The 13,738-nt window shown below is 34.7% G+C and overlaps 2 protein-coding genes across 4 annotated transcripts in view; one reads left to right on the top strand and one right to left on the bottom strand.

Moving 5' to 3' along the window:
• The window catches only part of LOC132910340 (uncharacterized), a 182,689-nt gene that overhangs the window by 9,431 nt on the left and 159,520 nt on the right, over positions 1 to 13,738 (top strand). The window lies entirely within an intron of this gene.
• Positions 4,150 to 13,738, bottom strand: part of LOC132910331 (uncharacterized) — a 456,316-nt gene continuing 446,727 nt past the window's right edge. The window contains exon 11 of the mRNA XM_060965963.1: positions 4,150 to 4,315. The gene's annotated coding sequence lies outside the window, so the exon portion shown is untranslated. The remainder of the gene's footprint in view (positions 4,316 to 13,738) is intronic.

The raw sequence follows: 13,738 nt of genomic DNA, 5'->3' as shown, positions 1-13,738 counted from the left end.
TATCTACACTACCAATACTAGGATATAGCCCTAGGACTAGGAAAAATATATATAATGTATAAACGTAAACTTTTCAAATGTGTATATCGACTAATTCCTAAATATATCAAAATACTCTGCCCTACCGCTCACATAAACAATATCGATCAAATAGCAACGGCACCAATTTCTCCACCAGCCCGCAGGACGATTACCCAAGATGAAGCCCAAAACATCACCGAAGATGAAGATAACGAGATCATTCAACTCGGACGACCCACCACAGCCATACGCTTTAACGGAGCAAAGCGGGTTTAATGTCACAGGCTCAGAAACAGTAATAGGATAGACAAAACATCCTGCATGTTACAGCCATCAAAACAATAATCAGATAGTAACAGGTTAGCCGCGTCTGATAGACAGCCGACGATAACCCCTTCAAAGAGACCATACCTTATTATAAGAACCCTCACAAATCAGCGCTCAACACCTTTTTGTTATAGCACTCTGAACCGTTATGCGAAAACATCACCAGTGATCTGTTAATTTCGTGATTTTCTATGTCTTCTACGTGACATATACATCGTCGCTCGAAAGCTTTATTGTATACAACTATCCTCAGTTCAGATGGCGATCGCCTAACCTTTCAAAGCCCGAGGCGAGCCATGTGTTTTCTCTCTTCTCGCTCATGTGGTGTATTAGTATGCTACTGCACGTGGTACACGCAAATAATTCACCCAGGTATTTCAAGCAGAAATACGTCAGGAGTGAAGTGAAATCGAGAGAGTTTGCAAATGGAGATGGTAGATGACGGTCGCAGGAAGATGGAAGCAAGAAATAAAACGGAAAATAAAAAGCGGAAAAAGGAAAAATAAAAAAGCGAGAAAATAAAAACGAGAGTAGAAAATGGAATTATTTTGTTCCCACAGCAAAGATCATGCCGTTTAGCCGGCAATAAAACGCGGTTTAGATTTATTCTGGTTAAATGAGTTTACCTCGTAATGCAGCCACCGTTCTTGTTGGAAAACGATTATTTTCCACACGACGGGAATTATATAATTTGAAAGAATTTCCACGAGAGAACTAATTAATTATATCACGACCGACGTTCTTCCAACTATCCCAACTATTCAGGCGTCGAAAAATCAGTGACGCTTTCGAGGGATCTAGGTTAAACCGAGGCTGCTGATATATGTGTGTATATACGTCCATATACGTCCATATATGTACATATATGTATGTGCATTGCAAGAGGTCAGAGTTCGATTAGCATGCACTCCTGTGGCTATTAGGAGTTTCTTCGCTTAACCTCACCGCGGTCCTCCAATTTTTATATTCCAATTTTACTCCTGTTTTAGTGAATAAATGAATTTTTTATATTTTAAGAGAAACTATAGCTTAAAATTGAAGCAAGAAACCATTGTAGCGGCACAAGGCCGTTATAACCGTCATTTTGCGAACGCTACTACTCCGCGGCACAACGATTCTCTTTCCAGCAGCTCCTTTGGTCTTTATTGTAATACCGCGGAAAGACTGGCGAAATATATACAATGTTGCGATAAAACGTATATGCCGACAAGCTGAGAGGGTCGGAAAACTTCAATAGGCCTAACGGTCCATATCATATGCTTTCGGCACCTCAGAAGTTAGTTAGTCAGTCGAGAATAAAGAATAAATTTGGGTGGAAGTCAGTGAACAGTCGGGCGATAGTAAGTTCGATGCAACAGCAATAAATGCAATATTAAAGGCATAAGCCGAGTAGTCACTTTGCACCTTACACGTCCTACCAGATGAAAACAGCCTAATCTTCAGCGGCTTATACCCAAACGTACTATATTACAAAAACACAATGACAACAGGCTACATCCCCCCAGAAGCGTTCCTATACCTAGACGAAAAAAATTACCTCCAAGACCAAAACAATATCCCGATAATTTTCCACATAAAAAGAAAAATAGGGATAAAAACAATACTCTACGAAGAAAACTTAAACGGACTGACTGCAGACACCAGGTGGAGGTACAACATGGCCCTCCCCCAAAAAGACACTAAAGACAAACACAGAAGACACACAAAAAAATATTGGTGGATTCCAAACCCATAAGAAAATATAAGTGAAAACTACCAATTCGACAAAAAAAACCATTCCTACCACCGTGTAACCTAGATGTAAGTACTGTAAATATGTAAATACTATAATCATTGTAAATAATATAATTTAACACCCCCCTCCCCTTCCCTCTCATCACCCCCCCCCAAAAATCCCACAACGCATAAAAGTAATACACCGAGGAGTCCTGTTTTGCGGCCAAGTTTCAGGACAAAATACAACACACACAAGAATACACAAAAATCACGCACCAATGCGACTTAAACCCAAAAAAACAAAAAAATAAACGCAAAAACCGAAAATCCACGACACATATTAGACCATGGCTACGTCGTACCGACGCGTATCGGTACTTTTGCCTAAACACACTATACTCAATTCGTTGTTTATTGTGAATCTCAAAAATGTACAAAAAATCAAAATTGGCTAAATAAACTATTTAAAAAAAAAAAAAAAAAAAAAAAAAAACGTCCTACCAGATGGTGAGGTCACCATGTATAAGAAAGCGATTCTGACATATTTTTCTGAAATTGAAGGAATTTTCTGAAACTGATGAAATTGTTTAACAATTGTATTGAAAATCGCTCAAAGAACAAATAGGATTTAGGGTGATTCTACATATATTTTATTCGAAATGTAATCTAAAAAATAACGCTTTCGAATATGGAAATATCTCTTTACAATTAAAATAGATATAACGAAGCTATCGAAATGACTGGAATGATCAAATTTTTGGGTGATTCGATGATTATTAACTGAAGAGAAAGCAATTTCGATTTATGTAAAATTATTTATGGGAAAAATTCTTGAAGAATTGTCCTCCAACGGTAGCAAGACCTGGACTTCACCCGAAGAAGGTGCTGCTTTCAATTTGGTGGGACTGGAAGGGTATCCTCTACTCAACGAATTACTTCCGGAAGGACAAACAATCAACGATGAAAAATATTGCACCCAACTTGAAAAAGCGGTGCGAACGAAACTTCTAGTTTGATTGAGATGTTTTACCACATCGTCCATACTCTCCAGACTTTGCTTGCACCATTGGACTATTATTTGTTCCTCTCCCTAAAGAATTTTCTTCGTAATAGAAAATTCAAATCAGTAAACAAAGTGATAAACGGCCTCGCAGAATATTTTAAAAGTAATATTTTAAATATTTTAAAGTAAGGAAGAGAGTTTTGCAAAAATGGCATTATGTGGCTCCCGAAGAGATGGCAAAAGGTAGTAGAATAGAAAGGATCACACATTATTTAAGAAAGATATTTAAGAAAAAAGGAAACATATTTTATACTTACTTAATATTTAAAAAACGAAAAGAACCTTCTGGCCAACCTAATATATATACTGTATATATATGTATCAATATTATTATTATATTATATTGTATATATTGATACTTATCTATCTATCTATATATATATATATATATATATTAATATTGATCGTACTGCATATATTGATAAGCATTAATATATAAGTATCAATATATGCAGTACGATCAATATGAAGGAAATATAATCGAAACTCTAAGGAACTCAGTGTGCAATGGGTCTAACCGTAATACTCGTTTCTTCAATCAACATCATTCTCGATTCGATAAGCTTCAGCTATCCTTTCAGTAACGAGCGATAAATCTTTGATAACCACTATCGACGCAACATTCCAAACAGCACCAACTTTTCTTCGTTGGTTTCAACATTCTATATGTTCCGTCGTCCATTATTCTCCAACATCCGATGTTCCTCGTCATCGGGACAACGAACTACAAATAATCTTTAAGACTTTTTACGCACTGTCTAGAGTGTCCATCTAAATTAGATCTGTACAATAATGGCCCACTTTATAACGGCGATATTTCTTCAGCGAAAGAAAAGATTTTAATCTTTCTTTTTTTACACGATTTTAAGTTAACTCGCGAATAATTATCGTCGAAACGATCACCGATTTTTTCGAGGATGAGCGCTACTGATCAAATCGATCGACCGAAAAAGGAAATTCTATTATTAAAGGTAAAAACGACGTTTTTCTGTTTCACCGGTGTTCGTAAAGATCAGATCGATCAGGTAGATCGACGATCTATCGTTGATCCTGAGAATCGATTATCGTGACCGGTACTTAGTCCATGATTAATTAATCTCACCGACGACACGCGATATTATGTTGTTGCTTCCAGCCGTGAAGTTCATGTCTGACCGCCGGTGGTTGTCTTGGCGCTGTTGCGATAACCTGAAACAAATTTTACACATTTAGCACACTTTATAATTTTTAGAAATATAGAATTTATTTTCAAGCAACATTGTATATTTTTCTTTCCGTATCCTTAACACGTTGACTACCACGCGAATTTGGATATATTTTGTCCTCGAAGCGGCTATAGATTGAAACATGCTACACCACAACATTTAATTCATTTAAAACAATTAATCATTTTAAAAAATTTAGTAACGTGAGTCTTTGATGACCACCACTATATGGTAGACGATATATTGAAGTTCATGGAAAACCCAATTTGAAAACATAGTACCACATAGTTTATGAATATGAAAAGTAGAATACAATGTGCTATCTAAAAGTGAGGTTATGTCAACGACAATATCTTCTAGTTTCTTGAAACAGACTTTTTATACTCACGTCGTCTAAACATTAGAATTAGAACTAAAATTCTTTGTTATCTTTATTGTCAGAAAATCTGGTATTTCTAAAATCACGGAAGAATTGTTTTAAACATTTATAACCTATAATCACGGCATTTACAGACACATTGTCCATAATCAAACATTCTCTATCGTGTGTTATTCACGTTCCAAAACACGTTCAAGTAATTAACCAACGCAAACGTTAATGGAAATATATAGATAGTCAACTATCCTATCCAAGTATACACGAGTCAAAGAGGTAGATCGGCTTTAATAATTCAGAATACGGAAGCGAAATCAATCTTGGACAAATACGTTCACGTAGAGTGGACCTTTGGACACTCACTAGTGGAACGGCGCAATAAAACCGAAATAACGTATTAACGTTGAAGATAAAAGGGTGCGGAGATGAGATTTTTTTACCGACCGTAATCCGTTTCATTTCCGTTTCAGGATTATTTGTAGGGGGATTCGCGTAACAACGTATACCAAAAAACGAACGGAACTCTACTCGAACTCCTCTCTAGAAATACGATTCACTTCCTCTTCTCTTTTTCTTTGCTGACTATCCGTCAAACGTTCGAAGACAAATGACTTGGTCGACAAATGTTTCGTCCAAAAATGTAACAAAGAACATATAAGATTTTTGTCGATGAGGTTTATAATTTGATTGCGGTGGAAGGAATTCTTGAGTATTATTTAATCACAGTAATTATGAATCTTTTCTTTATAATATGAATTTTAGAATTTGTTACTTCTCTTGCATTTTATTATTATATAAAATAGTGTCGCAAATCTAGCATTTCTTTTAGAATCATAAATTACAAAAAACAAATAGAGATATTTCGATCACCAGATTCAATTTCATTCCGATCAATATATTTTTACTACATGAAGACACGTTCTTCAACTAAGATTACATTTATAAATTTATTTATTTCAACACAAATATTTGCAAGGAACAATTCATTTAAACGTAAAGTATTTCTTAGATTCAATTAAATCCAAGTAGCTCATCATCACTTCTAAATAAACATCACGACTAAGTAACTACCTATAGATATTCATCATACACACGTGTCACAGCTGAAGAATTAATTAATCGCAAGACATGCATGACACAACGCTAAACAAAGATCGTCCATTCAAGACGCTCTTTATCGCCTTCAAGATCCTTTGAGAGAATTTCAAAACTATACCAACACAACTCGGAACAGAAACGCGCGTTATTACGAATTTCATAGGAGTTCGTTACAAGACTCGGTTCCCGAAATACGACCAGCATCTCGGTTCAATCTTCCACGGAGATTGAAGCACCGTTGGGACATGTAACTTCGAATATGAATACATTGAGGGACGCTCGTCCGTGTTACGGACGGAACACGACGAAAATGTTGGTAACACGCATAGTACTACGTTTCTATGTAGACCAGCATGTTTCCATGCGCGCAGCTTTGTGTGTGAATTCAAATGAGAGACGTCGGTTCCCGTGTAGATGCGTGTAATGGATATTTGGCCTAGGAGAAGACATAGTTGTGCACGTGCAACGGAAATGTCGGATGAGTGTTGCTACACAATTTAAGTGTAGTTCCATTTGAACATATTAATTATTCATTTTACACGGCGCTTCAACGACACCCTTGGTTTCGAATGGTTCGTCGTGTAGAATCGATTACCTAATTATATCGACTGTGATTTAGACGTTGATACCGATTTATTGCTTTGCAGTCTGCTATACGTATTCAGCTCGAAGAGTAAACGTTCGCGGATTCCGTTTCAAGAGTTCCGCTTCGCGTCAAGATCGTCGAATGCATCGTTACTGATGCGTCTTGGATGAGCGATTCTGCAAATTCAATTATCAATTCAAGTATGAAGCGTTAAAGGACTGCTCCGGAGTTATACTAATCATGAGAGTGAGGATGTTTACGGTAATTTAGATTTTTTTACATATCACTGAAGAAATTAAAATATATTTGCACTGAATAAAGATTTGTCTTATCATCTGGATGTTATAGCAATTAATTTACAGATCCTATAGTTAGAATTATTATCAGAAATTTACTTACAAAAAGAAAATCTATACTAATACTAATCATGAGAGTGAGGATGTTTACGGTAATTTAGATTTTTTTACATATCACTGAAGAAATTAAAATATATTTGCACTGAATAAAGATTTGTCTTATCATCTGGATGTTATAGCAATTAATTTACAGATTCTATAGTTAGAATTATTATCAGAAATTTACTTACAAAAAGAAAATCTATACTAATACTAATCATGAGAGTGAGGATGTTTACGGTAATTTAGATTTTTTTACATATCACTGAAGAAATTAAAATATATTTGCACTGAATAAAGATTTGTCTTATCATCTGGATGTTATAGTAATTAATTTACAGATTCTATAGTTAGAATTATTATCATAAATTTATTTACAATAAGAATATTTATACTAATACTAATCATGAGAGTGAGGATGTTTACGGTAATTTAGATTTTTTTACATATCACTGAAGAAATTAAAATATATTTGCACTGAATAAAGATTTGTTTTATCATCTGGATGTTATAGTAATTAATTTACAGATTCTATAGTTAGAATTATTATCAGAATTTTACTTACAATAAGAAAATTTATACTAATACTAATCATGAGAGTGAGGATGTTTACGGTAATTTAGATTTTTTTACATATCACTGAAGAAATTAAAATATATTTGCAATGAATAGAGATGATTTGTTTTATCGTCTGGATGTTATAGTAATTAATTTACAGATCCTATAGTTAGAATTATTATCAGAAATTTACTTACAATAAGAAAATTTATACTGATGCTAATCATGAGAGTGAGGATGTTTACAGTAATTTAGATTTTTTTATATATGACTAAAGAAATTAAAATCTATTTGCAATGAATAAAGATTTGTCTTATCATCTGAATGTTATAGTAATTAATTTACAGATTCTATAGTTAGAATTATTATCACAAATTTACTTACAATAAGAAAATTTAGAAAGCTAACTTTTCCCTATTACATAAATGGGCCTGACCAGTGTAGTGTATCAATCAACATTAAGTTAATATCGAACCTTGAATCACGAGTACATGTTGATTACTACATAAATATTGTATGACTAAAAGTGCAGTTGAAAATGAGCATCAACAGGGGCATTGCTAGAACGTCGTTAAGATGAATAATAATTAATGTACTTAAAATAAATGGAACACACTTAAACGTTACTATCGATGAATCTCAAATTGTAGCAATCTCTAGTTATCGCAATATGATAACGACGAATTTCAATTCGCAGGACCCCACGACCATAAAGTTCTTAATGAACACTGTACTAATAACTCGTGGATATTGTATAGATATCAGATTGCACGATCCAGAATTGTCAGTATCAGCTTTCAAGACCCGTAGCCCGTCGTTATCGTAGACAAAAGCTCGTCGTAATCAAAGATTCATCAGAAATCACGTGATACGTGTATTAAGTTACGTGTTACTAAACGTCTTATTAAAAAACATTATCCAGCAACGAATGTTGTCGAATACGATGACCAAATGACATTATATTAAACAGTATAGAGTTTCAAATAGATTGAATCGTACACCGCAAAAATCGATATACCCAGCACTCTCGGCGCATCCAGTGCACTCATTTATCACCATGTCACTATAGCGATCGCATAAATCAAACCAAAAGCGTGCAGCTCTGGTTGCACCTTCGAATCTTCGATGCACCGGTTTTAAAACTCGAACGTGGCTCGTTCTGCCGATTCGATGTGGGACAAAACCAGGAGACAAAGGGCATTGTCTTCCTAACATTCGGAAAAATCATCCAATAAAATGATGATAAATCTTGATCCTCAGCGGCTCAGCACAAAATCAGAATATTCTTCTTCTTCGTTTAGTTTCGTATTTGTTTTTGGTAAGACGATGAAAAATTGTCAAACAACTCTTGTTGATTGTGTTGAATGAGCAACTCACTGATACACCAAGTGATAAATACAATCAAGTCACTATGGCTAAATACATTAATCACTGGTCTCTCATTCAGAATTTAGTTTAGTTAGTCATCCTGTAACTGAGGGTCATTTTCTCTCTACCAAAGCCAGATATATAAGATATAAGATATATATTAAATTGATAATTTTGATTGATTCTACAGTAGACTAGAGTTATAGGTTATGAAACGTTAAGAAATATATTGAGTAGTTTTGAGCGGTATGGATTTCATGTGTCTCACTCGGATCCCAATTGTACGTTTTTTTCTTTTTTTATTTTATTTTGGTTTTTTTACCATTTGTCCAGAAGGACATTTGCTAAAGTGTTATATCTTATTGGTGAAAAAAAATAAAATAGAAATAAATATAGCACGTGGGTGGCTACCCCCAGCGAGGTGCCAGCTTCATTTTTTCTAAGTTATATCTTTTATGACCCAATTGTACGTGAACGTTAAATTGTTCGCAAACAATTCACGTTAAATTTCAAAACGTGTCCTCTGATTTTCAATGCGCTTGTCTATGTAGGAGCAACGCATGTATGAATATAAAAAAAAGGCGAGGGGAACTCAATTTTTCATCGTTGACGGATCAAAATTTAGTTTCTTAAAAGAAGAGATTTGCAAATGGATTTTCACGAAAGAAGAAAGGATGGAGAATAGCGTTCATTTCTACAGAATCATCCTGTATACGGTGCAAGGCCAATCGACGCGTCGCATCGTTGCAGATTCTACAAAAGCCGCCGCGTCGGCGTGCCACGATTGCAGGATTGACGAATCGAAAGCAAAACGGGAAAAACGAATAACAACGAGAGAAAATTGGAAATTCGGAGATTCGTGCCGGAGGAAACCGGTGACGAGGATAAAGCGGCCTTGAACAATGGAGCGGCGTCGGTTATAACTCTTCTTGCAGTAGATTTATGACAGTTTGACGAGTGGCTGTCCAACTCGCGCAATCATGCCACTCTTACGGATTTGCCGTAAACACTTTACGTATTTACATTCGCGAAATGTTTCACAGCTTTTTCTTATTTTTACACGTTTGTTGGATGATCAATCAAAATTTCAACAAATTTGTTTCACAATAATATTCTACAATATCAAATGTACAATAATGTACAATAATAATGGCAATTCAGTAGTAAGAACGATATCTGATCAGCCAAAGGTGTAGTCTTCATTAACTGTATACAAGGTGTTTCCGTTTTTTTCCAGCAAAACTTATCACGATGTTCGATGGATATAAAGGAAATAGAAAAATAGAAAAGGATATTATATATCCAGAATAGAAAAATATTTTCATCTCCGATATCACTCTATTTCAGGTTATTGAAATTTTATATATAGATAACTAGAAAAAGAAATGTCAAAAAATATTGATACGTGTAGGAAATTGATACATAGAATTTGTTGGTTCTTTGAAACAAAGCAAAATAAATTCACTGTTCTATTTCTGTCAGTTGTGTAGTGATAGGAAATCTGAATATCTTAAAGCAGAGTATTAATTGGTAATGATTTCATTGAATTGAAATGGATCTTTTTTTACAGCATAGTTGTGTTTCTATGTACCTTCTATTCACTGTTTTCCAAAATCATCTATTTCGTATTTATACATGGTGAAGAAATAGTTTAATCGTTCGGTGAAGGATCCGCTGTAACACGTGGTAAACTCGGTAAAATACACGGTTTTTAATATGACAGCTGAAAGGGTATGTCGTTCTAAAATTTCACCAGGCTTGTCAAGTTTTCATCTCACCAAATTGTTACGAATTGTTATGAATTCAACTCTTTAATTGAGTTTGGCGATCGATATCGCCAATATAGTCACGTTCCTTTTTACCTCGTCAAAATGAACAATTTTTACGTAGAGCGAAGGCAAAGCTTAAAAATATTGTGTCTACGTTGAAAAAGGTTATGTGTATGAGAGTCGAAATTGGGTTGGAGATTCGGTAAAATTAGAACACCCACTACGTATCCACTTTGTTGAGATTACGTGGATTCGAGAAAAAAGATATGCAATACAAAAATATTGCTTAAGGTAGAAAATATAACGATTTAAACAAATTTCTGTAAATCATGTTAGATGATCTTTGATGATTTCCTAAATGTAATTTCAAGTAAGTACATAGTGTCCTCATTAATATCAAGACGAGTTCAACGAGTTATACATACTACATAGTTATAAATACATTATGAAATAAAATGGGTAATTATCGATATTTCACCCATCTCACCAATTTCGATAGTTTTTGAACATGTTGTAAAAATCAATATTTTGAACCACCTTTTTTATAACCTCCGCATGGTCTTAGTTTCTAAGATATTTGTAAAAATTGTTGATGTCACACAATGAATTCTGCTGATAATTCCGCTATCGTTGTAGCGCCTTACGGTAAAATGGCATCTAACTCAAACATAAGAATAAGATATACTACTAAATTATTTGTATTCAAGCGCGGATTAATCCGCGTGCTGCGACTTTTTTTTTTTTTAGTCGCTGAGTATTCTTCAGATGTGAGAGATCACGCTTGATCCGTTTGTCAGTGTCACACACTTAAGAGGACCATCCGCTCAGTAACCAGATAGACCGAACACCCCGCATACCACGTCAGTTGAAACAATAACTAAAAGGGCCCCCTCCAAAGGGACTAGACTCTCGGTAGAAGGACCTTCCTAAACTAGCGCTAAGTCACTCCGTTGTAGCATCTCGAGTCAGTCTGTCTTAACATTCCGAACCACGCTGTTGTAACCGTCACTCTATCAGATTTCTGCAATAAATCTCATTGTCGCATACGAATTTCTATTTTCTTCACCCTATCTGTGAAAGAATCATTTCGTTCGAACCGCGACGCGAAAAGATCACCGGCGATCCGTTAATTTCGCGATCTTTTGTGTCTCCGACGTGACATCAGCATCTCGCCTATATCGATTTATTGTATTGACCATTTTAAAGAATTCCACGAGAAATAATATGATTTAACTTCTTATTTCTTATTTTTTTTTTAAATAAATAATGTTTTCCTCTGTTATAAAGAATATAAGATGCGATGTTTGCGAAGTAACATTGCCTACCAATCGTTTTGGACAGTAAATTTTCGATAAACTCAAAGAAGAATTCGGATGTCATTTACTGTACTACGATCGACCGCGCGCGGTCATAGGGACCATGATGCAAATGGGCTAATATGTCTACCTGTGAAGTCATAAATATAGCTAACACGTTAGTCGCCTCACTCAATCTCCATATTTTATACATATATGAACTACGAACAAAAAATAAGAATTAAGTTTGGATTAGGTGTTGTATTATCGAACCGCCTTACGGCAATCAGACTGACATGGATGCACAATTATAGGCAGAATGGTACTGACAATTCATTGGGAATATCTCGGAAACTAAGGCCGAGCGGCGATTTCATATATAGGAAAAATTTGTTCTAAACGTTGATCTCTACGACATATTCAAAAATCATCGCAATCGGTGACGTGGACAAGATATACGAGATACCGATATTTACCATTATTGCATTGTGTTAAACATAAAAGTCAATGTCTATCCTGGCGAAAATTAAGAAGACAGTCAAACTTTACCGATAATCAGAACAATGATTAAAGAGGATGATCGACTGTTCAATGAGTGATTGGACGCGTTGGAACGGTTATTCTAATAATATTTAAAATTATGTATATAATATATTCTAGTTATATCGCGATATTATGTATGTAGTAATATCGTAAATAAAGAACACGACAACAGAGAAAGATATTTCCGTGATAATAAACGTATTCGAAATAAAGAACTTTCCCTTTGAACGAAAATTCCTCATTTCTCATTATTACAATAACGACGATAATAATAAATAAGCACCTATAACAAAAGAGATGAAATATTTGCTCTTGAAATTTTTAGCTTATGTTGCGTCTCTATGTTGAAGGACTCTACAAATTGCATGGGAATATCCAACCACGCGGCTATGTTTTGTTTATACTTTGGTTTTGGAACGTGATAAATCGGTCGGAGAGGAAGATACGCGGCCGGGCAACGCAGTTACAGAATTAATGAGTCCGATGAATGCGCTTGTTGTTCCATCGATTCTCCATTTGCGGTCACTTTTTTGGACATCAGCCAGCGATCGAGTACTGGAACGGTTGGCGGCGTGGAAAAAGGAGACCGACACGTTCGAACGCGTGTGAAAAACAGCGCGGTTCTGTTCGTTAAGCCGACCAATCCGTTTATCCATGCCTTTCGTCAAATTAATCGCGATCCTAGCTTCGCGACAGTCGATTAATTACCCTCACAATAGCATCACAACCGATATCAGAAGGTGTGATAACTGTGACGTAGAATCCGGCTGAATCGACTGTTGTATAAATCTCTACACAACGTTTTGTGTACGGGAATTCGAATCTGTTTGTACTTTAACACATTCACGAATGATTATTTGAAGAAAATTCTAATATAGAAAGAGATTTTGTAAATAAGTGAAGAACAAAAATTTGAAAAGCTTGCTTTCAAATATGTTATATAGCTTATATATAATTATATAGCTTATTTATATAGCTTATATATAATTATATAGCTTATTTATATAGCTTATATATAATTATATAGCTTATTTATATAGCTTATATATAACTATATAGCTTATTTATATAGCTTATATACAATTATATAGCTTATTTATATAGCTTATATATAATTATATAGCTTATTTATATAGCTTATATATAACTATATAGCTTATTTATATAGCTTATACATAATTATTAATTCAAGTAAATGTAAGAAATTTTCTTTTCCTTAGAATTAATATGTGGCGGGTGATAAATGGGTCGGTACAACGTAATGACGAGAATGATTGCTGCTGCAACTGTCAAATGTAATTATAATAAATAATTAAACTAATTCGATACCGTCGATAGACGTTAGTACAAAGTGTTTAATAAAATAGAATAGGCCGCTGGCGGATAACTTGATAATAACTCGTAGATACTCAGAATGT

Source organism: Bombus pascuorum, chromosome 9 (genome assembly GCF_905332965.1).
Source record: "Bombus pascuorum chromosome 9, iyBomPasc1.1, whole genome shotgun sequence".
NCBI classification, from domain to species: domain Eukaryota; kingdom Metazoa; phylum Arthropoda; class Insecta; order Hymenoptera; family Apidae; genus Bombus; species Bombus pascuorum.
The sequence above is the reverse complement of the archived record's forward strand: the minus strand, read 5'-3'. Positions and strand labels throughout refer to the sequence as shown.